This window comes from Equus caballus, chromosome 12, assembly GCF_041296265.1.
Source record: "Equus caballus isolate H_3958 breed thoroughbred chromosome 12, TB-T2T, whole genome shotgun sequence".
Classification (NCBI taxonomy): Eukaryota; Metazoa; Chordata; class Mammalia; order Perissodactyla; family Equidae; genus Equus; species Equus caballus.
The window spans coordinates 2994196-3021495 of record NC_091695.1 but is presented as its reverse complement, the minus strand read 5'-3'; the positions used below and the strand labels follow the sequence as shown (position 1 = coordinate 3021495).

Below are 27300 nucleotides of genomic sequence, written 5' to 3'. Positions count from 1 at the left end.
CTGCCACAGGTCATTCTAAACCATTAAGTTAAATTATTCCATTTTCTAGGGTTATATTTATTACCAATTTGTTTTAAGAGGTTCTTCAAGAATTTATTTGGGGTATATTGGTGTAGGCATTTTCCTGAGATACTTTTTAAAAATAGATACCCAAATTACTGGTAACACCTGCTTTAAAACTTTTCTAGAGTAAAATTGTCAGGCACATGGGAGATTTCCCGACTGTGGAGAGAATCTCATGGATAAAATGGTTGTCTTAACCTCCGAGGCAAAGCCACTGTAGGCTCACTTCAAAGAATGTCTTTGGAACAATTATGAGCTATAGACATGCACCAAATTGTTACGAACAGCTACTCTGAGGAGCGGTCTTGGATGTTGGTGGTTATGGGCTGTTATGGGCTGAACTGTGTCCCCCCAAAATTCGTATGCTGAAGTTCTAACCCTCAATACCTCAGAATGTGACGGTGTTTGGAGACAGGGCCTTAAAAGAGGTGATTAAGTGGGCTGGCCCCATGGCCGAGTGGTTAACTTCGCTCACTCCGCTGCAGGCGGCCCAGTGTTTCATTGGTTCGAATCCTGGGCACGGACATGGCACTGCTCATCAAACCATGCTGAGGCGGCATCCCACATGCCACAACTAGAGGAACCCACAATGAAGAATATACAACTATGTACCGGGGGCCTTTGGGGAGAGAAAGGAAAAAATAAAATCTTTAAAAAAAAAAAAAGAGGTGATTAAGGTAAAATGAGATCATGTGGGTGGGCGCCAATCCAACATGACTCCTGTTCTTGTAAAAAGAGGAGATGAGGACCAAGCCCGCAGAGGGAAGACAACGTGAAGACACAGGGAGAAGATGTCCATCTACCAGCCAAGGAAGGCAGGGGCCTTGGGAGGAACCAGCCGGCCAGGCTGGGTCTCGGGCTGTCAGCCTCTAGAAGTGTGAGGAAATAAGTTTCCGGGCTGAAGCCTCCAGTCTGGGGTACTCTGTAGGCAGCCCTGGCCCGGCAGATGAACACAAGACTTGGAACCAGCACAGAGGATTCCGACAGGATCCAAGGCGTGGCCCGCGTGACCTCAGCTGGGGCCTCTGGGCGCGGGGCTTCCCTGGGGCGTGCCTCGTGCACTGTCGGCCACGCTGTGCACTCGGCATCAGACATGGTAAGAGGACGTCGAGCACAGTCTTGATGCCCAACCTCTGTGGGCACAGCTTCCTTCAGGAATGAGCTCACGACCTAATCTGGGCAAGCGAGGCTTGAAAAGACGTTTCCTAGAGGCTCGCAGGAAAGACACTTCCTTGCTTTTCGGAGAGAGGCTGTTCTTCTTTCGACAGGATGTGGAAGATGAAGCAGGTCCCCCCTGGATCTATTGGCAACCATCTATGGCCATGAGCTGAGACCATTTTACCATGAAATGGTCCCCGCAGAAGGCAGAGTGTAGACAGAGGAAGACAGCAATCATTGGTGGCATCGCTGAGTGCTTCACTGAGCCTTAGATGACTTGGCAATTACATGAGCCAATAAATGCCCTTTCTGCATAAATCCGTTACCGTAACCGAAAGCATCCTACTGTAACAGTTGGAAAATCAAATACTTTTTTTAATGGGCATGTATTACTTTTACAATTTCAGAGAAATAACTAAAAGCAACCAACAGTGTCACAATTCAAAGAATGACTTTTGAAAAAGTCCATAATAAGCGCAGTAAATAATAGGAGGAGTTTTCTATCAGGACCCTGTTTCTAAAAACCAAGTGAAATCACTACAAGGAATTATAATAAACAATTCCCCTTCACAGGTTATCTGCTGTGGGCCGGGTGCTAAGCATGTTACGTGCAGTCTCTCAGTTAATCCACACGACAGTCGCAGGAAGAGGGCTCTGTAAATAGCCCCACCCTACAGACGAGGAAACAAAGACGCCGAGAGATTCGATAATCTGCTCCACGTTACAGGAAGAAAACTGCTCCACAAGGATCGAGCCCGCCTGCTGCTCTGACTCCAGAGCCGCGCTCTAAACCGGCGCACACACTGCCTTCCCGGGATGCAGCATCCAATTCCCATCCCCACACCAATTTCCAGGGCGGGGCCAGTAACACGAGGAAGGTCATACTCACAGACATCGAGCAACACGAGGGAGGTCCCACAGCTAGTGACGATGCCGAGAGGTGAACCACTGGGCACAGAGTATTGAGTCTTAGAGACCGACAGGCGAGATCATTGATACAAGGAAAAAACTTAGCACTCCAAGGGCCCATACGGATTCCTGGTTCATCATCTTCATTTTGTTCTTGAAGAGCTAAGGCCCAGAGAAGTTTCATATCTTGCTCAGGGCAACACAGCATTTTAGTTGAAGAAGGACAAATACGATGGAGGTGTTCTGTCGATGAGCGCTTTTTTCTAACACGCCAAACTGCTTTTGCTGAGCCGCATGTCTAGGGCGCCTGCTGAGTGTGCTCGCTTTGGGAGCTTTTCCCTGTCTTAATGGAGTAGACCCAGGTCCCGGTGCCTCTTCCCCTGATAACAGCCCCCTAATCTCCCTAGAGAAAGAACCCCTTCCCCACGGCTGCCTGGGGCCTCGGAAGGTCTGGTGACCGCCTCCCCCACCCCCGGACATGTGGCCTGAGCTGGAACAATGGGAGTCTGTCTCCTGGGAACTTGAATTTTGGCTACTCTTCATTTTGATAATAAATCTCTGTTTTCCTTTAAGGAATTCAGGGTCCATTTCTGTTGTCCATGACCCGAGAGCCTGTGCCAGTTAAGGCTTTTTCAGTTACTCATATTAGAAAACCCAAGCCAAAAATGCTTAAGCAAAAGAGGGGAATTTAGTGCTTTAGAGGAGGGATCTGTAAACTACTGCTCTGGGCCAAATCCTGCCCACCACCTGCCTTTGTAAACAGTTTTATCGGAACGCAGCTCTGGTTTACGTATAGCTTTTATAGCTATAAGAGCTTCTACGGCTTTTATGCTGCAACAGCAGAGATGAGTAGCTGTGACAGAAACAGTATGGCCTACAAAGCCCAAAACTTTACTATCTGGCCCTTTATGGGGAAAAGTTGGCCATCCTCTAACTTAAATAGATTCAGAGTCAGGTGTGGTTTGATCCAGGGGCTCAGTGACCTTTCCAAAGCCCAGGCCTTCCATCTCTCAGCTCCTGTCCGCTTTGTTCCATGTGTTCTCTTGCTTCTTGGAATGCCTCTCTCCTTGAGGTTGCAGCCCAAGCAGGGACAACAGCTTCATCCCCTCCACAAACAAATAAAAGTCTTGGGTCAGACACTCATTGGCCCACATCAGCCTTTTGCTGTGGTCAGAGGGACAGAACGTAATGATTGGTTTAAATCAATCAGGATTCAACCCATGGAGCTGAGAGTAGGGTAAACCAGGATTCAGGGTGGGGGGGAACCCTGAATTGCCACATTTGCTGAATTCCCTAGTGTAAATATTTCTACCATGGCCGACTTCAAGCCACTGAGAAGTTGCTGAACGCAAAGCTGGGCAGACACAGAGCGGCACCGTTTGACAGGATCTCCACCCAGACACCACAGACAGGAGGCTTCTCCAGGCAGAGACAGTCACAAATGCAGTGGAAATATTAGGAAGTGATTAACTTTGAGTGTTTATTTCCTTGGCTCTTAGTATGTTATTGAGCTGCACGTTTACATATTTAATTTTTAGTAATGCCGTGTTTGACCACTGACTTACACTTAGCAGTCAGCTCTCCCTCGCCAGCTCCAGCACAGCCTGGCATTGAACTTGCCCAAACCATTATGGGGGCTTCTTTTACCAGAATAAAAATAGATATGAGATGGCAAAAAAACAAAACAGACAAAACCCCACACAAGCATCCACTATGAAACACTAACTGATAAGCCAGGTCAGACGGGATCAGCCTGTGGTTTTAAGGAAATGAAATATTTATCCCCATGGGTGAATGGGACCGTGGTGCTAAGCAGCAGTCAGGCCCGAGAGGCTGGAGATCTGTGGGCTCGTCCAGGCTGCCCATGACCATGAACCCTCAAGGACCCCATCGAGCATCCATGTACCCTGACTTCAGACGAGCCCCCAAAGTGGGTGAAGGAACCCGTCATGTTATCCTGACAGCTGATCCAGACCCTCCATGGAAATAATCAGGCCACTTAGGAGGGCCAGACTCCGAGGAAATGTAAAGGCATCATCTCATGGCTGTCCAGAGAAGTATTAAACGCTGTTCCCATGGAACCTAATTCATTGATAGTGCATATGGTCTCTGGGAGCACTATTATTAAGAAAAGTAATAAATGTCTTAGATCTCTGCAATGCTTGACAGCTCGAAGGACAGTCCTAGGCACCATCTGGCTTTGGCCTCACCTCTCTCTCTGGAGTGGACACCATCTCCACTTTACAAATGCGAAATGGCCATAGCTGGTAACTGACTGAGCTGTGCCTGTAATTCTAGTTTTCTGAATCCAAACTCTTCCCAATCTACAAGCTATAATTCCATAAATGACAGGCTCTTGCCTTAGGACGTGTCCACATGCCACAGGTCAAAGCTAAAGAATTGAATTTGCACAAGAAAAAATACCAACGTAACAGAGGCTTCTGTTTAGGCATTTATTTTCACAGCTAACGAGTCCATTAATATATTTTGCATTAATTAGATATATTAGGGCATAAAATGGTGTAGGTAAATTTGGCTCTGTCACTTGACTTGCGAAGTGGTGGATTTCAACACTCTTAGGTATGCATAATATAGGGGTTCAAATTTCGGCTTCTAGAGACAGGCTGCCAAGATTTGAATCCCAGCTCTACCATTACTTGCTGGGGGACATTGGGCAAGTTGCTTAACCTCTCTGTGGCTTAATTTACACATCTGTAAAATGGGGATAATAATGGTGTTCAACTCATAAGGTTGTTTGAAGATTAAATGAAAAAATATATGAAAAATGCCTAGAACAGTGTCTGGCACATGGTAAGCCCTGGTTAGATGTCAGTGGTTAGTACTATTATCACAGTCAACGCCATGACCTTCATCATCATTACTGAGGCCCAGCCAAAACTTTACTTTGCATGAATATTAGCTCCAGAAGTTGAACTTTGAATGGAAACACTGCATTTGGGATTTATTTGTGCCATGGTCTTTAGTGGTAAAAATACCGCACATTCATATCCACGTATTTTTTATATTGTCCAAAACCTTTTTGAAAATATTTTCTCATTTATTCCTCCAATAACAAGAGGGCTGGAATCACCTTCACACTGGACAGATAAGGACGCTGAGACCCGGAAGGGTCGGATAACTTAATCAGTGACATTGGAGCCAGAATCCAGCAGGGTCTCCTGACCCAGCAGCTACCAGAGGAAGGTGCACGTAGTCAGCCTTCGATCCCAAGTCGCACGGCTGTTCTTTGTTCTCAAAGCTGCCCTGACGGTCCAGGCCCCCCGGCGAGGTACCACGGCCACCATCCAATGCCCCGGGTGTCACCACCCCGCCTGCTGTTGGAGACGCCACTCCTCCCCAGCGCGGGACCAACTCCACGCCCAGCTGCACGGCGGATGCTCATTGCCTCTTACAGTCAGCCCGCCTTAGATGCTCGCATGTGTTTGGGCGAGGCCTGGGCACGGGACCCAGTTTGGGCCAATGAGAGGTTGTGAATCCTAGGTCTTCAGCAGGACACATTAGAAGAGATGACTGTGTTCCTGTGTCCCGTGTGGGATAGGCAGCTACTGCTGCTTTAGTTATTGCTCTCATGACGGGGCAGAGGGACATGAGCAGGGTATGGGGGTGTACTGTGCGTATAAGCAAAGAGTGAAGTCAACAGTGATGACGCAGAGTGAAGACAGGGAGAAAATCCCAACCCTGGATGATGTCATTCGAGCTGCTGGAAAAAGGCCACCCGAGGCCAGCACCCACTCTAGACTTTTCAACTATGAGAGTCATACACTTCTTTTATCACTGAAACCTCCCAGCTGAGTTTTTCAGTCACTTGCAAACGAGAGTTCTGTCTGATACGACGAGGCTTCCAATACGACCTAAAGAGAACCCTGAAAAGAGGAGAGATTTAGGCTGGACTAGCTCTGTAATCTTGACATGGGATATATACTGTTCACAGCGCTTGCTCCCACTTCTAAATTTCCTTTATTCCCTTTATTTCATACAGCACCTATTCAGAAGTTAATAATCCATGTTATTTCCCATCAGGAGAAGAAAAAATAGTAGTGGGTATTAAGTGCTTCTGTTATAACAAAAAAAGAAAAAGGAAGAAGAAAAATGTTGCTATGTGATTTGGACTATTAGAGCCTTTCTAGTAAAAAATTGGGGAAATTCAAGGAAATCAGCTCTGAACAGGCTAAGCTCCCATGAACCCCTTATTTTGTTACATTTGAGTCTCGGACATTTGCTACCAAATTTAAACATTCTTTTCCACCTATTCCCTCCATCTTCCTTCACTCCCTGGATTCCGTGACCCTCTTCATTCCAGATACCCAGGACCTCCTCTGGCTATGCTGCATGGTTGCTCAAACCTCTGTCTCACTAAACCACTTCACCTCGCCCCTGAAATCCTGTCCCAGTGTAGGTTCCTGCCTCCAAAACTTGCACCCTCAATGTACGTAATGATTCATAGCTGATGGCTGCGCCACACGTCCACAACCATCCTTTTCAGGTATGTTGACAATGAACACAAATGAACACCAACTGGTTGGGCTTCATGGATTCATCAAATCTCAAGATTGGAATAAAATTAGCTAGCTTCTAATCTAGTGGTTCTAACTGGTGTGTATTGAGCCATGGGGTGTAAACAGTACCAAATAATTCACTTAAATCATTGAACTTAAAAAAATAAAACAAAGATTGACAAATACAACCTTATTAAAATCAGGGATATCTACTTATCAGAAAACATCTGTGACAGTAAAAGTTCTCATATCCAAACTATGTAAAGAACTTCTACAAACCAGTAAGAAAACTTGGTACTTGAACAGGCTCTTCCCAGAAGAGGATATTCAAATGGCTAATAAGCATACGAAAAAGTACACGACGAACTCATGACTCACTTGGAAGACACCAGTGAAAACCACCAGAAACCAGAACGATAAATAGCTGGAACTCTCATAACACTGTTGGTGAGAATGCAAAGAGGTACGATCATTTGGAAAACCACTTAGTGTCTGCTAAGCAGTTTGGTGTCCACCAAAGCTGAACGCGCACAACTTATGACCCACCTAGGTTATCAACCAAACCTAGTCCCCTCCTAGGTATATCACGGAACTAGTCAAGAAACTCTTAACACAGACCCCGCTTATGTGGAGTTGCATCCTAAAGTCTGTATGAGAGGTAGAAATACCCCAAAAGGCAAAATTACTGTTGAACTTTCCTTAAATTGCCCATAAAACACAGTATACAGACACACTATGTCTACCATTTAATGTGTACTGAAGAGTTTATGTAACAAAGTTCATTCAATCCTCGAGACTCTATGAGATGGGTTCTATACCCCAATTTTACAGGTGGGCTCAGAGGTCACACAGCTAAATCAGGAGAGCGCTAGGATTAAACCTGATCCTGGTTGGTCCCTGCACTCTCATCCATTCTGCACTGCCTTTCCAGCCGGTTGCCTTCATGAAGACAGGCCAACCCTCTAAAGTAGGGGAAGAGAAAAAGTTGAAGCTTCCCTGTGCCCTGACTTCCCTTGCCCCTGTTTCGTCCATCAACCCAGATGCTCGCCTGCTTCAGGAAAGTGTTGCTCTGGGTTCTCCTCTTCTCTTCTCCACTTCCCACTCAGAGCCTTAGCCTAGACCAGGAGTCTGCAAACTACAGCCCAAACTACAGGACCAAATCCAGCCCATCACCTGATTGTTTAAATAAAGTTTTATTGGAACATAGCCAGATCCATCAGTCCATGTATAGTCTATGGCTGATCTCGCCCTACAGTGACAGAGGTGAGTGGCTGCAACACAGACCACATGGCCCTCTGTGCCTAAAATATTTACTATCTGGCTCTTTACAGAAAAGGTTAGTCAACCCTGGCCTAGACTAATAAACTTCCCTTGCAGTCAAACCGCTATAAAGACCAGGGGGAGGTTGATTTCGTCATGTCCTGGTCCTAAGCAAAAAGTCTCCTGGTCACCCATGCCCCATCCCAAAAGAGACATCTGGATGCTCTGCGTTCAGGAGGACTCTGAGGGGCCCCAACCCTGCCTTCTCCTCCTAACGTTCCCAGCGCCTTCCTCTGGTAGCTAATCCTGGAAGGACTTGTTTGGGACAAGTAACTACGGTCCTCTGTGTACTGCGTTTATGTTTAATCGCCCCACCGCCCGCACAGTACTGACTTTGTGTATCCTGTACAATGTCACATTAAATTTGTTACAGTCTTTACTTGACCCCAACACTAAACTCTGCTCATGCGTATTCCATCTTCATAACTAATTGCTCATGGAACATGGCCAATTGCTCACAATTTATGCAAAATCAAAGGAAACACTGGTCAGGAGTGCTGGATTCTTAGCTTGTACCCCAAATTAATTCTTTTTTTTCCTTCCTAAAGCCCAGTACATAGTTGTAGGTGCTAGTTGCAGGTCGTTCTAGTTCTTCTATGTGGGACGCCCCCATAGCATGGCTTTGAAGAGTGGTGTGTAGGGCCGTGCCCAGGATCCGAACTAGTGAACCCAGGCACCACAGTGGAGCGCAACAATTTAACCACTTGGCCATGGGGCCGGCCCCCCTACCCAAAATTAACTCTTAATGTGCAGCTGATGAAAGGAAACTACTACAAAGCTAACAGCTTGAAAAGAAGTGAAGATTTCCTAAACCAAATATCAAGAGATTTTTGATAAAAACAACCATTAGGCAGTTTATGAATTGCATAGTGACTTCAAATTTCTAAAGCCGAAGCCATCAGCTTAAGTAAAATAACTTCTGTCTTGACTAAAGCCTTCAGTAAAATAGCATTGGGATTTCCTAAATACATCTGGACTTTCCAAATTTGAATTTTATACCAAGAATGGAGGCAAATGTATTTTCCTATCCTAATAGTTCAATTCAAGGCATAAGCTTTTCACAATAATAGCTACAGTTTTCCAAACTTTTAACTTGGACGAGGCTCTGTTTTTATGTGCATTATCTCATTTAATCTTCCCAACAGCCATATAAATAGGCTCCATTATTACCTCCATTTTACAACGGAAGGAACGAGTGTGCAGAGTGATGAACTAATTTGCAGAAGTTCCCAACACCGTCTAGACAGCCCTAACTGTTCCCTCCTTTGTGCCCCTGGCATCTTACACACATCTCGTAAAACGTTATCCACGCCATTTTCTACTGGGAGAAATCCCATCGCTGTTTTGTGTGAGATCAGGCTGTTGTTCACTCAGAAAGCACAGCCTGCCTTCTCGGACACCAGGCACTGTTCTGTTTTGCAGGCACCAGTCCTAGCATCTTCGCTTTTCAGGTGAGTGACCTGGGATTCAGAGAGGTTAAGTAACCCACCCACTGTTACAGAGCTAGTCAATAACTGAGCAGTGGGCACTCAGTAGGGGAATGGGCGTTTGCGTGTCTGCGAAGCGCTTCCAGGCCCCTTCAGGAGAGCACCATCTTGAGACATCACAGGAATCAAGTTGGAGATGCTCAGCTACGATGGCCTGGATTGGGTAAGTTTGTGCGCTGGAGCTGGGGCAGGGCCAAACGGCTCTGCTTACTAAGAAGAGGAAGGAATTGAAGGTTCCCAAGAGGCAGGGAGAGGAGAACGACTTTGGAGGCTGTTGTGGGGAAAAGGGCACTGGAGGAAACCCTCAAGGCATAGCCAAGCAGGGTTTTGGAAGGAAGAAAGCCTAAGGGCGATGTTAAAGTTGTTTGCAGCGAGCGGTGTGCACGCACATGTGTGCACGTATGTCTGTACTGCCACATACATCTCGTCAGTCCCTCCTCACACTGCGCCAGAATACTGTCAGCAACGTTCACCGTGCCCACTGATGTGTGAGGAGATTCTTTTGGGTAATTCAATGAGACGCCAAGATCTGGACTATTGCCGGGCAAAAACAGAGCCTGCTCATGTGGATGCAGGAGCCCAGGCTCAAGGGGCCAAGTGACATCCATCTGAGTGAGATAAACCACTTACAGGGAGCTTACTCCAGTTCCTTCTGGCCAACCACGTGGTTCAACTGAATGAAGTACTCTCAGTACCGGGCACTAAACAAGAAAAAAACTTTCAGGGTATTTGAGATTAAACTTCTATATCACTTGCTATGAAAGAGGCACTTTACCTGCATTAACCCATTTACCGCTTCCAACAACCCTATCAAGTGGGCGCTGTTGTCATCATTTTACCAAAGGGAAATTGCAGCACAGAGAAGTTAAGCCGTTGCTGGTGAGAAGCCCCTCTGGGACCTGGACTCAAGCAGCCTGGCCCCAGAGGCCACACGCTGAGCCACTGTGCTCACCAGGAATGTAGGAACTGCAGGGCCGTCCCCTCCACTAGCTCCTGAGCTGACAGTGTCCACACAGTCTCTCTGATATCCTTCCTCCAGGGAGAGGTCACCAGCAACGCAGGTGAGGTCGATGACGCAGGCGGCTGCTGGGCCCCTATTTTGAGATGTCTGGCTTTTTCATACAGGAAAAGATGCCGGGGAGGAGATTGGACTCACCACCAGCTGTCTGGTCCCCGGCCCCTCCCTGCTCTGAGCCCAGCCTTCCCTGTCTGATGACATCCGAGAGCAGGCTGCCCGTTGTTTGCACCTCTGCTCCTTCAGGAGACAGCATTTGGCAACACACGAAAGCAAAGCTCATCTCTGGCCCGAACATGGGACCAGGACAAACCTCTCTGGGATGTATTCAACGTTTTTCAAAACCTGGAACACAGTTAACCCTTTGAACCTTGGATGTCGGTGTGGCTTAAAACTTCTTTCACCAGGTGCGATAAAAAACAAGACTGAGAGTGGGAAATCCCCAACAACTCGGCGAACACCTGCTTTACTTCTGGCCCCGACCAAGATTAGGTCATTGCAAACGAAACTCCGAGTCAGTTTCTCGCCCAGGGTGTAGTCTGGGTCCCTCGCCTCTTTCTGCGAGCCAGAAAGCAGACCAAGAACTAGCCATCCGGTGCCACTGGGAGAGGGGAGGCGGGCTCGCCTATCAGAGGAACCGTTAACTTTTAGAGTCATTTTCACAGTAACGTTAAGCCATTTACTTTGCCATTATGCGGGGAATAAACACTGATAGAGTGTTCTGGGCGCAGAGCTGCATGCCAACATCTGGAATCCTAAAGGACACATCTGCCAGCACAGCAGCTCCTGCAGGGAGCCGCACACCAGGCCTTAGAGGCTGGTATGGAAACACAGCTGCTGCATCAGCCAGCAAAGCGAGGAAGGGGCAGGTCGCCCTGTCCAGGCCAGAAACTGAAGACTCTGTTCTGTGCAGAGAGTCAGGGGCTGTGCTCCCGGCCACAAAAATAAATGACTAAACTCGTAAAAATAAACACCAAAAGCTACTGAGCGTCTATAATGGGCCAGACGCTGTCCTGTGCACTCTGCATGTGACATTTCCTAACCGTGAGGTGAGTGCTGGTTTATTCCTGTTTACAAGCGAGGAAGGGACGGGTCAGATACTCAAGCCCACCCATCTAGTGGCAGGGCCAGGACTTGAACATAGGTTTATTCCAATGCTGGGTCCTGTCCCCCGACACCGCCTCCCAAGCCGGTGGCAATGAAGAGCCATGCCAACAGATCATGCAGCACTGAGGCTGGCTCAGGCCCTTGCAGTCCTGTTTGCCAGCATGCACTCACCATAAAGCCCACCCGATGAGCCGAGATGTGGGAGCACGCCAGTGATGTAAGGAGCAGGTGGCAGGGTGCTCCCCACCTTCAGGCAGAGCACCCCTCCCCACCCTCTGTTCCTCACTTGTACCTTCTCATATTTGCCTGTCTCCCCTTTTCCATCTCCCGTTCCCAAAGTCATGACAGGAGACAGAGATGACTCACGGTGAGGGGCCTGTCTTCCCCACCCTGAATCACTCTCTAGATCTCCAGATATATACCTGCTAACTTACTTACAGCTTCCCCCAAAATGGTATTCAGTGAAAAGTCTGCCTCCCACCCAAGGCCGCACCTAGCCTGTGACCAAACCCACGCTCTACCTATCAGTATTTTCTTGTGATTCCTTCCAAACGTTCTTTATATATATGTAGGAGCCCACACACTTATGTAATCTCCCCTCACCCTTGCCCATTTTCTTGGAGGTCTTCCCATGTGAAGACTCAGAGCATCTGCATTCTTTTTTATAGCTGCGTACTATTCCATTTTGTGGATGTACCATATTTACTTAACCTTCCCCTTATTAACAAACATTCAAATGATCTCCAGACTTTTGCTACTCATAAGTCGACACTTTGACCCCTGTGCCTATGTCTCAGTTGGTTAGAACTCAGTGAGAAGGAGGGAGGTTGATGGGCATCCCCAAATTCCAACAGTAGCCACCACTACAATCCATCAGAGCAAAGAAGAACACGCTCAGCAAAAGTCCTACCCTAAGAAGATCCCGCTCTGCAGGGGAGACTCCCACGTCCACCTTTTCCCAAAGATTCCATCTCTCTCCAGCCCCCCAAAAAATGTGACATGTTGAACTAGGTAATCTATACATAGGACATTTTTAAGCTATGACTTCGGGGGGCCCGCTGAGGTAGTGCACAATCAGGCTCAGCCCCGCGCACCAGCTCGAGAGGAGGGCGGGTGGCAGTACTCTCCCCTGGGCGCCCCTCCCTGACCCTCCCCCTGCGAATTGTCACCTCACTGCTAGATTTGTCACCTAGAAATGGTGTGTATTTCTTCTCCTACCCCTTTAAGGTTTTTACTAAAAACAGCTTTGCGAAGCAGCCACCCTTTTGCACAGGACTAGCACTAAAAAATGAGAATTAGGACAATTTGGATGCCCTTTGATTTGTCCTAGCATCATTGCTGTTCCCCAAACTCAGTCACTGCTTTCTGGAGTTATCTCCTCCCTCTCTGCCTCCCTGTCACTGACGCTGTTGGTGACCTGCCCAGTTCTCTTGGGTGGGACCATTTCGGGGCACACTGGCCTGGCTTTCAACAATGAGCATCTGCATCTCTCTGCCTGAGCTCTTTCTCTAGCTACCAGTGTCCACTCTTCCCCCTCGTAAGGCAGGCTGGAAGGACTCAGTGATTAACAGCACCACCACCACTGTCCCAGCACCCATCAACTGACAACTAACCGAAGCTGGTATAAGTAACTAGCTCTGCTCCCTGGCTGCTCAGGGGCCAGCTCTCAGGACCGCGTTCTATGTGGTTTCCAGTGTCCTCAGCAGGGCTAAGTCCATTGTGGTAACTTGCTGATAACGTAACATTTACTGGCCTTCCTTGCTATCTCACTTCCTCTAAAAGTACGATTTGAAAACCATAGATACGCATCATCATTTTATTCTTATAACCACTCCCAACCTGCAGGTGAGGCAAGTGAGGTTCAGAGCGATTAAATGCCTTACCAGAAGCCACAGACATGAGCTGAACTGTGGAGCAAAACCACATGGGGTCCGGTGCTCTTTCCTCTAATTTCACTACATTTGAGCATTGGCGATGAAACACGTTTAGTAATTTCTTGGCCGTGAAGCTTGTTTTTGCTAAGAATGGGTCAGAGAATGGTTTATAGAAAGTTCTTAGAATTTAGCTTCTTCCAAGAAACTCACCAAGACATCTCCAGCTCATTCCCTCCTGAGCTGTATTCCACACGCTGTTCCAGGTCCTCTTTGACGGTCAGGCTCTCACGGCTTGCCCTGCACATCTGCCGCACCGTCCACACCCATTGTACAGCACTCAGAACCATCACCCGTAGCAGTCAGCTGTCGCTGCCACGCCGCTTCGAAATAAAGACTGTGACTTAAGGAAACAAGCACTGCATTTTCTTGCTCACAGGTCTGCAGGTTGGCTGGGGCAACCCTGCTTCAGCGTAGGTTTGGGTCTGCTCCATGCGACTCATCCTGGGGCCCAGAGACAAGGGGCCGTGGCTACACACAGCGTGCTCCTCTCGTGATGGTTACCGGAGCACATGCAGGCATTCCTTAAAGCCTCTGCTAGAGTCGTACCCACTTGCATTCCATTGGCCAAAGCAAGTCACTGGCCAATGCCCAAAGTTAGTGGGGCAATAAGTGCACTACGTCCCAAGGGGCAAGGGAGGTGAGCGAAGATTTGCTGAATAATACTCCGGTCTACCACATCAGCTAAAAACGCGATCCCCACGAAGGGAGGTCAAGTGCATCTTTCCAAAGTCCTCTAAATCTACAAACTGATGCTGTCCTATTAATCAAGTCAGCCCAATAAGCTGCCAAGAGGAGACCGTTCCAAAGGCCCTTTCCTGAAAGACCCAAGGGAAATGTGAAATGGCGGTCTCCCAGAATGGAGATCCCCAAGATGGAAACTATGCAGTCGAGACTGAGATATTTAAAAAATCAACTACTTCACTCCTAATGATCTGCCCGAAATCCAGCTTTCAAGGCCCCCTTCGTGGAGGAAGGGATCTGCAGATGGAGAGAAGGGGCAGCTGTGGGTGATTTATAAGCTCCATCCTAGATATTCCATTTCTGTCAGTGGAAGTCTTGGCCAAGATGCAGAACCGTGAGTAACTAGGATAAAGGCTCCTTAGTCAATTCTCTCCTTCTGCTGGGCGCTGTTGGTGCCTCTGCCCAGCTCCTCAGCATCCATTTCCCTTTCTCCCTTTCCAATAGAATCCTAATTTTGCTCAGGGAACTGCCCTCCTCAGAGAATAACGACCCACCTCCAACACAAAGCCGAGGGCGGGCCTAATTGACCAGCGGTAACTCCACTCCCTTTGCCAGTGATTGGTTCTGGAACAGTATGTGACCTAGAATGAGCTGGTGAGACAAACAGTGCCTGTGGGAAAAGTTTGCTGGAAGAGGTAGGGAGGGGCTTCCAGAACGAGTCTCTTCCCTGTGAGGAGAAAGCTCTGGGAAGAAACTGACCCTCTCTTCTCTCTCTGAACCTTGCTACGTCTAGATGTTGCTGCTTGAGCCCTCATTCTTCTTGCAGATGAAACAACAGGAAGATGGCAGAGCAGAGAAATGGAAAGAGCAGATGTCCTGAGGGCACCAAACTGCTGAATCAACCTCCCCTGAGGCTTGCCCTAATTATGTCTACTTTTAAATGACATAATAAAATATCCTGGTTGGTGACTCTTGACTCACAGCTAAAGGCATCTTAACCAGGCTGTAGCTCAGCACTTATCAGCAGTGTGTCTTTGGGCAAGTCAATCTCTCTGACTCCAAATTGGCAGCGTCTGGTGCCTGGTAAGGGTGCAAATGACTCGCAGCCATGATTTTTAGTAAAGGACTTCTTGGTACCAGCGAGCAGCAGAGTGCAGGCCTGAGCTAAAAACTGCAGTTTCTCTGCTTCCCTGTGCTGACAGCTGTTGTCCTCTGGCTGTTCCTTCTGGAAAGTTGCAATAAAACCTTTACAACGAGAAGGACCTGTGTCTTTCTAGGGTGGACAGAGGAGTGTCAGGTCTCTTCCTCTACCCACTGAAGCCCACGAGGGGTGAAAGTTGCACAGCAAAGAGTAAAGGGCGACACGTTTTTTTCTTTTTAAATATTATATCATTCTTATATATTTTTTTAAATATGGAAAATGTGGATAAGCAATATGGGAAAAAGAGAAGAACATTTACACATGATCCCATCACCCAAAGAAAACCACTGTGAACACTGGTGTGTGTTCCTCCAGACTTTTTGTGGTGGTGATTTCCTTGAAAAGAAAAAGAAAAGAGAAAAACAGGCTTCTTTGCACACTTCTCCTGGGGGTGAACTTGGGAGGCCCTTTTTGGAGGGCCACTTTGCAGCCTTTCAATATGTTTTTTGAAAATGCACCAACCCTTTGGCTCCAGAATTCTGCTTGGAGGAATCTATTCTCCAGAAACATCGATGAGAGGAGTGGACACAGATGGAGCTCATAGAATGCCAGCCCCTGTTCTGCACAGCTCTGTGTCCTCTCAGGCAATCCTTGCAACCCATGAGGCAGGTACTATTTTGTCATAAGAGCTCTATTGAGACACAATTCACATACCATACAATTTACCCACTTAAAGTGCACGATTCAATGGTTTTTAGTATATTCACAGAGTTGTGTAACCATCGCCACAATCAATTTTGGAACATTTTCATCATCTCAAAAAGAAACTCTGTCCCCATGAGCGGTCACTCCTCACCGCCTCAACCTCTCCCCACCCTGGCAACGCCCAGTCTGCTTTCTGTCTCCGTGGATTCGCTTATTCGGGACATTTCACGTAAATGGAATCGTCTGATATGTGTCTTTGGTGACCGGCTGCTTCCAGTGAGGGTAAGGTTTCAGGATTCCCTCAGGCTGCAGGTGCGTCAGGACTGCCTTCTTCTCAACGCCGAGCGATATTCCGCGGTGTGGACAGACCACATTTTCTTTATCTGTTCATCAGTTGACAGACATTCGGGTCTTTTCTACCTTTTGGATGTTGTGAATAACGCTGCCGAGACTATTTGTGTACAAGTTTTGTGTGGACATGTGTTTTCATTTATCCTGGGTATATGCGTTGGAGAAGAATTATCGGGTCATACGATCATTCTATATTTAACCTTTTGAGGAGCTGCCAAATGTTTTTCCAAAGTGGCTGCACCATTTTACATTCCCACCAGCAGGGTCCCAATTTCTTCACATCCTTGCCAACCAGCATTTGTTATTATCTGTCTTTTTGACTAGTGCCATCCTACTGGATGGGAAGTGGCATCGCATTGTGGTTAATTTGCATTTCCTTGAGGGAGGTACCATTATTACCTTCATTTTATTCATGAAGAAGGTGAGGCACAGAGAGGTTGATTAACTTGACCCTGGTTACTTAGTAAGTGTACATATTCTTGTCTATACAACACTATATGCAAAAAAAAGTTTGTTGTGGCACTGCTCGTGAAAAAAAAAATTAGAACAACCCATATGCCCATCTAAAGGAGTTTATCCCCATAGAGGACCATTAGGCAGCTCTCAAAGGATGAGGAGAGTCCATTTATGCTGGCGTGGAAGGAACTCCAAGACACATGGTCAGTGAAAGAAGCGAGTCACAGAATCATGCGTGCAAAACGAGCCCTCAGAGAGACAGAGACATAGAAGTGGATGTAGACGTAGATATAGATATCGATGTGGATGTAGATATAGCTATGGATATGTAAGATATAGATGATATATAAATATACAGATACAGATACGGGTATAGATCTAGACATGGATACAGATACAGATACAGATACAGATATAGATATAGATACAGATACAGATACAGATGCAGATGCAGATACAGATACAGATACAGATACAGATATAGATACAGATACAGATACAGATACAGATATAGATACAGATACAGATGCAGATGCAGATACAGATATAGATACAGATACAGATACAGATATAGATACAGATACAGATGCAGATGCAGATATAGATACAGATACAGATATAGATACAGATATAGATACAGATATAGATACAGATACAGATACAGATGCAGATATAGATACAGATACAGATAAAGATATAGATACAGATACAGATATAGATACAGATACAGATACAGATATATATACAGATACAGATATAGATACAGATACAGATACAGATACAGATATAGATATAGATACAGATAAAGATATAGATACAGATACAGATATAGATACAGATACAGAGACAGATATATATACAGATACAGATATAGATACAGATACAGATACAGATATAGATATAGATACAGATACAGATGCAGATATAGATACAGATGCAGATATAGATATAGATGCAGATACAGATATAGATATAGATACAGATACAGATACAGATACAGATATAGATACAGATACAGATACAGATATATAGATACAGATACAGATGCAGATATAGATACAGATGCAGATATAGATATAGATACAGATACAGATATAGATACAGATACAGATATAGATACAGATACAGATACAGATACAGATATAGATACAGATATACAGATACAGATACAGATACAGATATAGATACAGATACAGATGCAGATATAGATACAGATGCAGATATAGATATAGATGCAGATACAGATATAGATATAGATACAGATACAGATACAGATACAGATATAGATACAGATACAGATACAGATATATAGATACAGATACAGATGCAGATATAGATACAGATGCAGATATAGATATAGATACAGATACAGATATAGATACAGATACAGATATAGATACAGATACAGATACAGATACAGATACAGATATAGATACAGATACAGATACAGATACAGATATAGATACAGATACAGATGCAGATATAGATACAGATGCAGATATAGATATAGATGCAGATACAGATACAGATATAGATACAGATACAGATACAGATACAGATATAGATACAGATACAGATACAGATATATAGATACAGATACAGATGCAGATATAGATACAGATGCAGATATAGATATAGATACAGATACAGATATAGATACAGATACAGATATAGATACAGATACAGATACAGATACAGATATAGATACAGATATAGATACAGATACAGATACAGATACAGATATAGATACAGATACAGATGCAGATGCAGATATAGATATAGATACAGATACAGATACAGATACAGATACAGATATAGATACAGGTACAGATGCAGATGCAGATACAGATACAGATACAGATATAGATACAAATACAGATACAGATACAGATATATATACAGATACAGATATAGATACAGATACAGATACAGATACAGATATAGATATAGATACAGATAAAGATATAGATACAGATACAGATATAGATACAGATACAGATACAGATATATAGATACAGATACAGATATAGATACAGATACAGATACAGATACAGATATATATACAGATACAGATATAGATACAGATACAGATACAGATATAGATACAGATACAGATGCAGATATAGATACAGATGCAGATATAGATATAGATGCAGATACAGATATAGATATAGATACAGATACAGATACAGATACAGATATAGATACAGATACAGATACAGATATATAGATACAGATACAGATGCAGATATAGATACAGATGCAGATATAGATATAGATACAGATACAGATATAGATACAGATACAGATATAGATACAGATACAGATACAGATATAGATACAGATACAGATACAGATACAGATATAGATACAGATATAGATACAGATACAGATACAGATACAGATATAGATACAGATACAGATGCAGATGCAGATACAGATACAGATACAGATATAGATACAAATACAGATACAGATACAGATATATATACAGATACAGATATAGATACAGATACAGATACAGATACAGATATAGATATAGATACAGATAAAGATATAGATACAGATACAGATATAGATACAGATACAGATACAGATATATAGATACAGATACAGATATAGATACAGATACAGATACAGATACAAATACAGATACAGATACAGATATATATACAGATACAGATATAGATACAGATACAGATACAGATATAGATATAGATACAGATACAGATGCAGATATAGATACAGATGCAGATATAGATATAGATGCAGATACAGATATAGATATAGATACAGATACAGATACAGATACAGATACAGATATAGATACAGATACAGATACAGATATATAGATACAGATACAGATGCAGATATAGATACAGATGCAGATATAGATATAGATACAGATACAGATATAGATACAGATACAGATATAGATACAGATACAGATACAGATATAGATACAGATACAGATACAGATACAGATATAGATACAGATATAGATACAGATACAGATACAGATACAGATATAGATACAGATACAGATGCAGATGCAGATATAGATATAGATACAGATACAGATACAGATATATAGATACAGATACAGATGCAGATGCAGATATAGATATAGATGCAGATACAGATATAGATATAGATACAGATACAGATACAGATACAGATATAGATACAGATACAGATACAGATATATAGATACAGATACAGATGCAGATATAGATACAGATGCAGATATAGATATAGATACAGATACAGATATAGATACAGATACAGATATAGATACAGATACAGATACAGATATAGATACAGATACAGATACAGATACAGATATAGATACAGATATAGATACAGATACAGATACAGATACAGATATAGATACAGATACAGATGCAGATGCAGATACAGATACAGATACACATATAGATACAGATATAGATACAGATGCAGATATAGATACAGATACAGATACAGATATAGATACAGATACAGATGCAGATATAGATATGGACTAGAAGGCTACACCCCAACCTCCTCACAGTGCTCCCTAGAAAGCAAGCTCCAGGAGAGCAGGGACTTTTTCATTTTGTGCATTGCCGCCAACACCTAGAAGAGGATGTAGACCACGGTAGCAGCTAAATAAATATTTGCTGTTCAACGGACAGTTCCTCTGGAGAGACGAGCGGAAGGCAGGCGTATGCACAGAGGAGCTCATGTTTTACTCTGCAGACCCATGTCTTCTATGCATGAATTCGTGCAGTCGTTGTATCACTTTTGGCACAGAAAAAACAATAACCTGGAAGTGTTGGGGCCTTTAGCAAGAAAAAAATGAGGCCCCAGAGAATTGCTATGAAACTGAGAAGTGGCCTCAGTGGCTTCCCAGGACGTCGGGAGGACCCCCCGGGCGCAGTGGCCCTGACCTCAGTGTGTACAGCTCCGGCCCAGCCGGGCTCCACCTCTGGGCTTGGTCACCTGGAGGGCAGCCGGGTGCTCCTGCCCTGCTGGGCACCCCCACCTGATCGATAAGCCGCTCTTCCAGGTGACAGGAAGCCAATGCCAAGATGCCGGCAGTGAATCTTGTTTTCATGCCCGAGAAGATCTTAAAAATCAATAAGCATTAGAAGGACACAGTCGAGTATTTTCTTTCTATTGTTTTTCAATATTTGTTTAATTTGTTGTCCCCGTCGAGCCCTCTGACGCTGCCCGGGGCCCGAGGGCTGCCAGTGAAGCAGCCCAGGAACTCATGATGCATCAGTCAAGGCTAACGGCACGTGGGGGCACTGGGAGACAAGCAGGAAAGGGACCAGGGGCTGTGGCTTACCTGTGCAGTAAACTTAGGACACAGGAATGACCCAGAGATTACAGCAGTTGCAGGTGACAAAATTCAAACAATGAAAGTAGTAAGTTGCACCCAAAATGATGGCTAGCAGAGGCCAGGAGCAGAGAAGTGGGAGCTGGATGTACAGTAAGCTGCCCCTCACGGATGAAGGTGATGTGACGGGTCTACTAACACCCTTGCTTGAAGAGGATGCCTCCACACTCTCTGACTAGGCCCCCTTCTCATGCCAAGATGGGCCGGGTTCTCACGGGGTATGGAATGGGCCCCATCTTTGACTCCCCCTGCCCACAACTGTCGTCACCAAGTCCTGTCCACTCCACTCCAGGATAACGCGATCCTGTCCGTGGTATCCCTCTCCACCATTACTATTTTAGTTCAATTCCCCATCACCACTTGTCTGGGCTCCTGCACCTGCTCCCTAAGCGGTCCTCCCACCTGAGTCCTGCTGTCCTGCAGCTCCTTCCCCACAGAGAGGGACTGTGCTTGAGAGGCCGTGTGGCCTGGAGGTTAGGAGCACGGGCTCTGGATCCAGGTGCCCGGCTTCCCATCCTGGCTCCTCCAGGCCCCTCCAGATTTGGGACCTCAGGAAGGTTACTTAACTCTCCTCTGCCTCAGTTTGCCTCATCTCTAAAGTACAGATGCTGATTTGTGGGTACCCGGCAAAGGCACAACGGGGACTGAGCGAGCTCACATAGATGAAGTGCTTAGAGCAATGCTGCCAGACCCTAGCAGCGCAGTACTGGTTAGTGGCGTCTTTCTGAAACGCAACCCCCTGCGCTCACGAGCGAGCGTCAGGACAAAGTCCAAACCGTCGCACGCACCTCACAGCTCTGCAGGACCTGCTCGCCCTTCCCTTCTCACCTCTCGGAGACTCCCCGCTTCACATTCTACACTCACATTAAATATCATCTTGTTCCTCTAGCAAAACAGGCTACGAGGTCTTCACACATGCTGTTCCCTCTGTCTGGAACATTCTCGTAGAAGTTCTTCCCGTCCCTCTGCCTGCTGACTGCTCACCTCTCAGGTCTTAGATGACCTTTTCTTTGGGAAGTGTCTCACCCATCAAATTCCAGTTAGGGGCCTTCCTCTTCTCATCACAGTACCCTTACTTACCATCGATGCACTTACTACTTTGTATTTTTAAGTTTTTATTATGAACTATTTCACACCGAAAATCCAAAAGCCAAAGGAGTGGTACAATAGCACAACAAACTCTCATATACTCCCAACAATTGGTAACATTTTATCATATTTATTTTCTCTCTCTCTCTGTATTTATTTTGTTTTCAAGTACATTACAGACAACATCATCTTTCACCCCTAAGCGTTTCAATTTGCATCTCCAAAAAATAAAAAAGCTGAGGGGTATTCTCCCACCTAAAACACAATGCCATAACCACACCTAAAAAAGTGAATCATTGCCTAATATCACTGAATACTTGGTCCATATCCAAACTCACCCAGCACTCCCCTCTTCCCTCTGAGAGCCTTTCCGCTCCACCTCAGTGGACGGCTCCTGTCCTCGCTCTCAGCTCCAGGAGGAATGGACTGTGTTCCCTGTGCCTCCCTCTCCCCAGCACTCAGCCGTGCCAGGCCTTCAGTACATATTTGTTGAAAGAACAACCCTTGTGCCCCACTTCCTCCTGCTAAGAAGGGTCTCCATCCTCCTCCAGTCCCAGCCCAGCTGCCCCCTATACACACATACACACACACACACCCCTCGCTAATGGCACAGCACCTCTTCAGTGGTCCCAGTCAGACACCAGAGGGGCGTTCTAGATGTCTCCCTCGGTGGACCCACAGGCTCCCACTCTCTCTCTGCTCTAACCCTTTCCCCTTTCTACTCTCGAGGAGGCCAGAGCTTCCATTGGGCCATCCATTCTCCCTGGCCCAGCCCCCTGACTCTTGACACCTCCAGTCCTCGCACTCGAAAAGGCAAACCCACTGGGGTTGCTTCTCTGCTTTAAGCCCTGCTGGGTCACCCCTGGGCCTGGCCTCCCCCTCCAGCCTCAAGCACTAATCCGCCAGCTCCCCACCTCCATCCTTCGCCCCATCCTGACTCTTGCTTCCCCACCCCACCCGGCTTGATCTCTGGCCATTCAAAACCATCTGCGGGTCTCTGAGCACGTTATGCTTTCCCTCCCATCGCTCCACCTGAATATCCCTGCCTCCAGCACCTCACCTTCCTCTGAGAACCCCCGGAGAGAAGTTCAGACGTCATGTTTTCCAGGGTCCATTCAACGATCTGGCCCTCCCTGGCAGAGTGCCCACGAACACCCCAGGCATAACCGGTGTTCATTAAATACCTGCCAACTGGGTGAACAGAACCACTGTCCTCTCCTTCCTCCCTGGTCCAGTCAGCTGCAGCCCCAGCCCAGCCCAGTCCTGCTCCCTGGTCCCCTGACTCCACCCCAGCCCAGCCCGGCAGAGCCCTGCACGGTCACCAGATGGACCCTGGACACAGCCTTAGCATGCAGCTTCCGAACAGCTGCCGGACCTGAGACAGTCTTCCTTTCCTGGGAAACTGTGCAAGGATGGGCAATACCAGGCATGGACCTTTTATATTTAAAGAAAAGAATTAAAAATCTAAACAAAAAAATTTCTTCAAAACAAATTCCTTTATATTTTGAAGTCTGCTTTAGGTAAAATGCCTTCTAGGAGACAGAAGCTGAGAGGGCACGGCCCCTTCTGCCCCAAATAGGATTTTCAGAATACAATATTGTTTTCATGCACGTCTATAAAGAAGATATTCCATTTCTACATCATTATTCCACTGATCAAGTTACGCTGGTGGAGGGGCTGGGGTTCTGAGAAGAGAGCCCCTTGGTACATGGAACTGGTCTCATATGGCCCCTGGGAAAGTCCCCGCGGTCCTTGTGGCCCCAGCACCTGCCCCTGCATCACAACCGGAGCACAAGCAAAGATTTTCCCTTTATAACATTCTGCTAAGAAGGACATTTCTACCAGCACAGAACAAAAGCTGGCAGGCGAAAGATCTCGGAACCCGGGTGGCGAAGGGCAGCAGAAGGATAACGAATCGGGTTAGAGCCGGAATCCACCTCCCCCTTCTTGCTGATCATCTGTCTTGGGTGAGCTCCTGAACCTTTCTGAGCTCCCGATTCTTCTCCTGCGGCTATCTGTGGATACTGTTTTCTTTCTCATAGGGTTCTTCATGAAAATGAAAGGAGACGTGTAGAAGGATGGAGAAACGATTTCTGTCTCAGTTTGTGCTGAAGGCACAAGACATTCGATGACACATTCCACAGGGAGCTGTGACACCCCATGGGACTCATGGAAGGGACCAGGCCCCCCTTACCGGACCACCCCCATCCCACGAGGGTGGGTTGGATGAGGAAGACAGTGGGAAAGCACAGGAGGAACTCTGGAGTCAGCAACAGGCACACTCCAAGGCCCCACTGCCGAGCGGGAGCTCAAAGCCACTGTGGCCCTGGAGCTGGGCTGTCACCGAGGCTCGTGTCTGAATCATGCCTGACAAACTCAAGGTGCAGCAGGGATGGGGTGGCCAGCTGGAGTGGAGGGGGGCGGCCTTGCGCTTGCAGGCAAATGGGAGTTGAGTATTTTCTGTAATCCAGAGGTATGAATGGGCCACCTTGAGGGCCATGCAGATCCTTTTTAAGAGGGCCACCAGGAGGCAGAGAGAACCTGATAGCATCTGTTACAGCTGTGCATCCCCCAGATTCATTTGTTGAAGCACGAACCCCCGGACCTCAGACTGTGACACAGTGGGAGAAAGGCCTTTAAAGAGGTGATTAGGTTAAGGGGAGGCCTTTAGAGTGGGCCCTACGACAATCTGATGGGGATGTTCATGAGGAGATTTGGACTCACAAGAGACACCAGGGATGCTCGTCCACAGAGGGAAGACTGTGTGAGGACACAGGGCGAAGACGGCCACCTGCAAGGCAAGGACGCAGGCCTCGGAAGAAAGCGACCCTGCCCACGCCTGGATCCCAGACTTCTAGCCATGAGAATCATTGTTTAAGACATCCAGTCCACGGTATTTGTTTCAGCAGCCCCAACAAACTGATACAGCACTGCTCAGATGCTGGGGGACTAAGGAAAGAGCCTAAGGCAGCCAGCTTCAAGGGACTAGCCATGTACAAATCCCCAAAGTTGAGGAAGGAGGGTTTTCTCTGAAGTATCCACAAAATCGTACCGCGAGACAAAGAATCAAGTTTAAACACCCACCAGGCCCAGCCAGTGGGGTGCCAGCTTACCACAGCATCAACCAAGTAAGGACTCCCTGTCCCCTTCCTCCTCCTCTCCCCACCAGGGATCGGAACCTTCAGGGAGCCAGAGGGAGGCACACGGTGGGAAGTGAAAATCTGACCCCAAAGCCCATCCCAGCTCCGGGCCCTGCTGGAGGAGGAGAGCAGCCTCCACTTGGGAGGAAGTCTGATGACCGGGTTATCCCACAGACCTGGACACATCAGCTACTGGCTGAGACAGTGCTGGAACTAGAAAGACAGCAGAAAAGTCACAGACCTGCCCTAATTTTCATCCCGGCGAAAGCAAAGAGCGGGGCACCACAGGAAAAGCTGAGGGGCAGTGATAGGCAAAAATAAAGTTGGCTTCCTGAATATACCCTGCGAGTCCTGTTTACTTAACATACTTCCTCCTCCATATGCGCAGCTTAGCCCGTCTCTGGCCACATAGAGATGGCATTCATTGAGCAATTACCATGCTTCCAAATCCCGTCCTGTCACCATGAGCAATTCCATGTTCTCTGAGGGAGGGAAAAGCTAACGACAGCAGACAAACCATTTAGGGGCTTCTGTGTTCCTCAAGCTGACAACTCAAGTGCAGATGTCGCACAAAGCCAGGGACAGAACGCCGCCCTCCTTACCTCACGACCCAGAGAAGGAGACTCACCAAACCAGCGCAGGCTGGGCAGGCTTCAGAGTCACATAATACTCCAGAGAGAGCTGAGTTCAAATCCTGACTATGCCACTTGGCAGCTGCATGGCCCCGAGCGAGTGACTTAACTTCTCTGGACTTCAGTTTCCTCATTTATAAAATGGAGATAACAAAAGGACCCACCCAGCAGGGTTCTTATGGGGAGTCAACAAGGAAATACATGCAAAATACTTAGAACGCTGCGTGGCAGAGGGCAAAGGACTCGACACTCACAGTTGTCGTTACACATCACTGCCTCTCCAAGTGAAACCTTGCAATAACCTTGGTCTATTGTAAAGAACAGCATATGAGAGGCAGAGGATGAAAAGCACAGAAGCAGGCCGCCTGGGTGTGAATCGAGCAGAAATGGGAAGTACGTTGTGTAAGTGTTTGCTATTATTGCTATCGATACAGTAGGATACATACAGTAATATGTATACTGAAACAATGCGTACAGTGAGAGCTTAATAATGGCAGCTATTCTTAAGGGAACGGTCATCTCAATAAACCCACATGGGCTCTGAAGTTTCTGGTCACCCAAAGACATCAGAGGCATCGAACAGGGGTCAGATGGGCAGAGTGTTTCCCTAACCGGGAGGCTACCAAACTTGATTTCAGCTGCTTTCGCTGGCTTATTTATCAGAAGGCAGTGGCTCTCAAGAAAACAGATGTCTTGAACACAAAAACCCACCTTCCTGGGGCTGGACCCTCAGCCATCACCTCCAGCCCCTGCTCCCCGCCAGCAGCTCTCTGGCCTGTGTTACCTGGTCTGGTTCCCTCCTCCAGGGCAGGTCCCATCTTGCAGGGGAGAGGTAAGGCCCACAGCCCTCCAGCTTCCTGAGAAGGCGACATTTCAATGGTCCTAGCTCTCTCTGGGCCTGGCTTTCTACTCAGTTCCCACTGACCTGGAGCCTGAGGACTGACAGAGAAGCGGGCGGAAAAGATGAAAAGCTGATACCCCACCCGCAGGAAATAATTGTTTAGCTGATTCCAGAACTGAAAACACAGTGTAACATTGGAGAAAGGAGAGTACAGTGCCATTCAAGGCCATTGTCACAGCCGCTGCTCTGTGCATCAGCGGAACAAAGGGGCCCTGTGTGGGAGGACAATGCTGTGTGTCACCAGCCACTTCTGTGTTACTCCTGGGGACGGGAGGATGAGAAACGAGGTCACAGTGCCCTCCCGGGTCTG

At 46.5% G+C, this 27300-nt stretch overlaps 1 protein-coding gene across 3 annotated transcripts in view; it reads right to left on the bottom strand.

Annotated features, from left to right (window-relative positions):
- Positions 1–27054, bottom strand: part of PRR5L (proline rich 5 like) — a 146403-nt gene extending 119349 nt beyond the window's left edge. For all 3 annotated transcript variants that reach the window (XM_014729424.3, XM_070229319.1, XM_070229315.1), the window contains exon 1: positions 26874–27054. The gene's annotated coding sequence lies outside the window, so the exon portion shown is untranslated. The remainder of the gene's footprint in view (positions 1–26873) is intronic.
- Between the last annotated feature and the right edge of the window lie 246 nt (positions 27055–27300).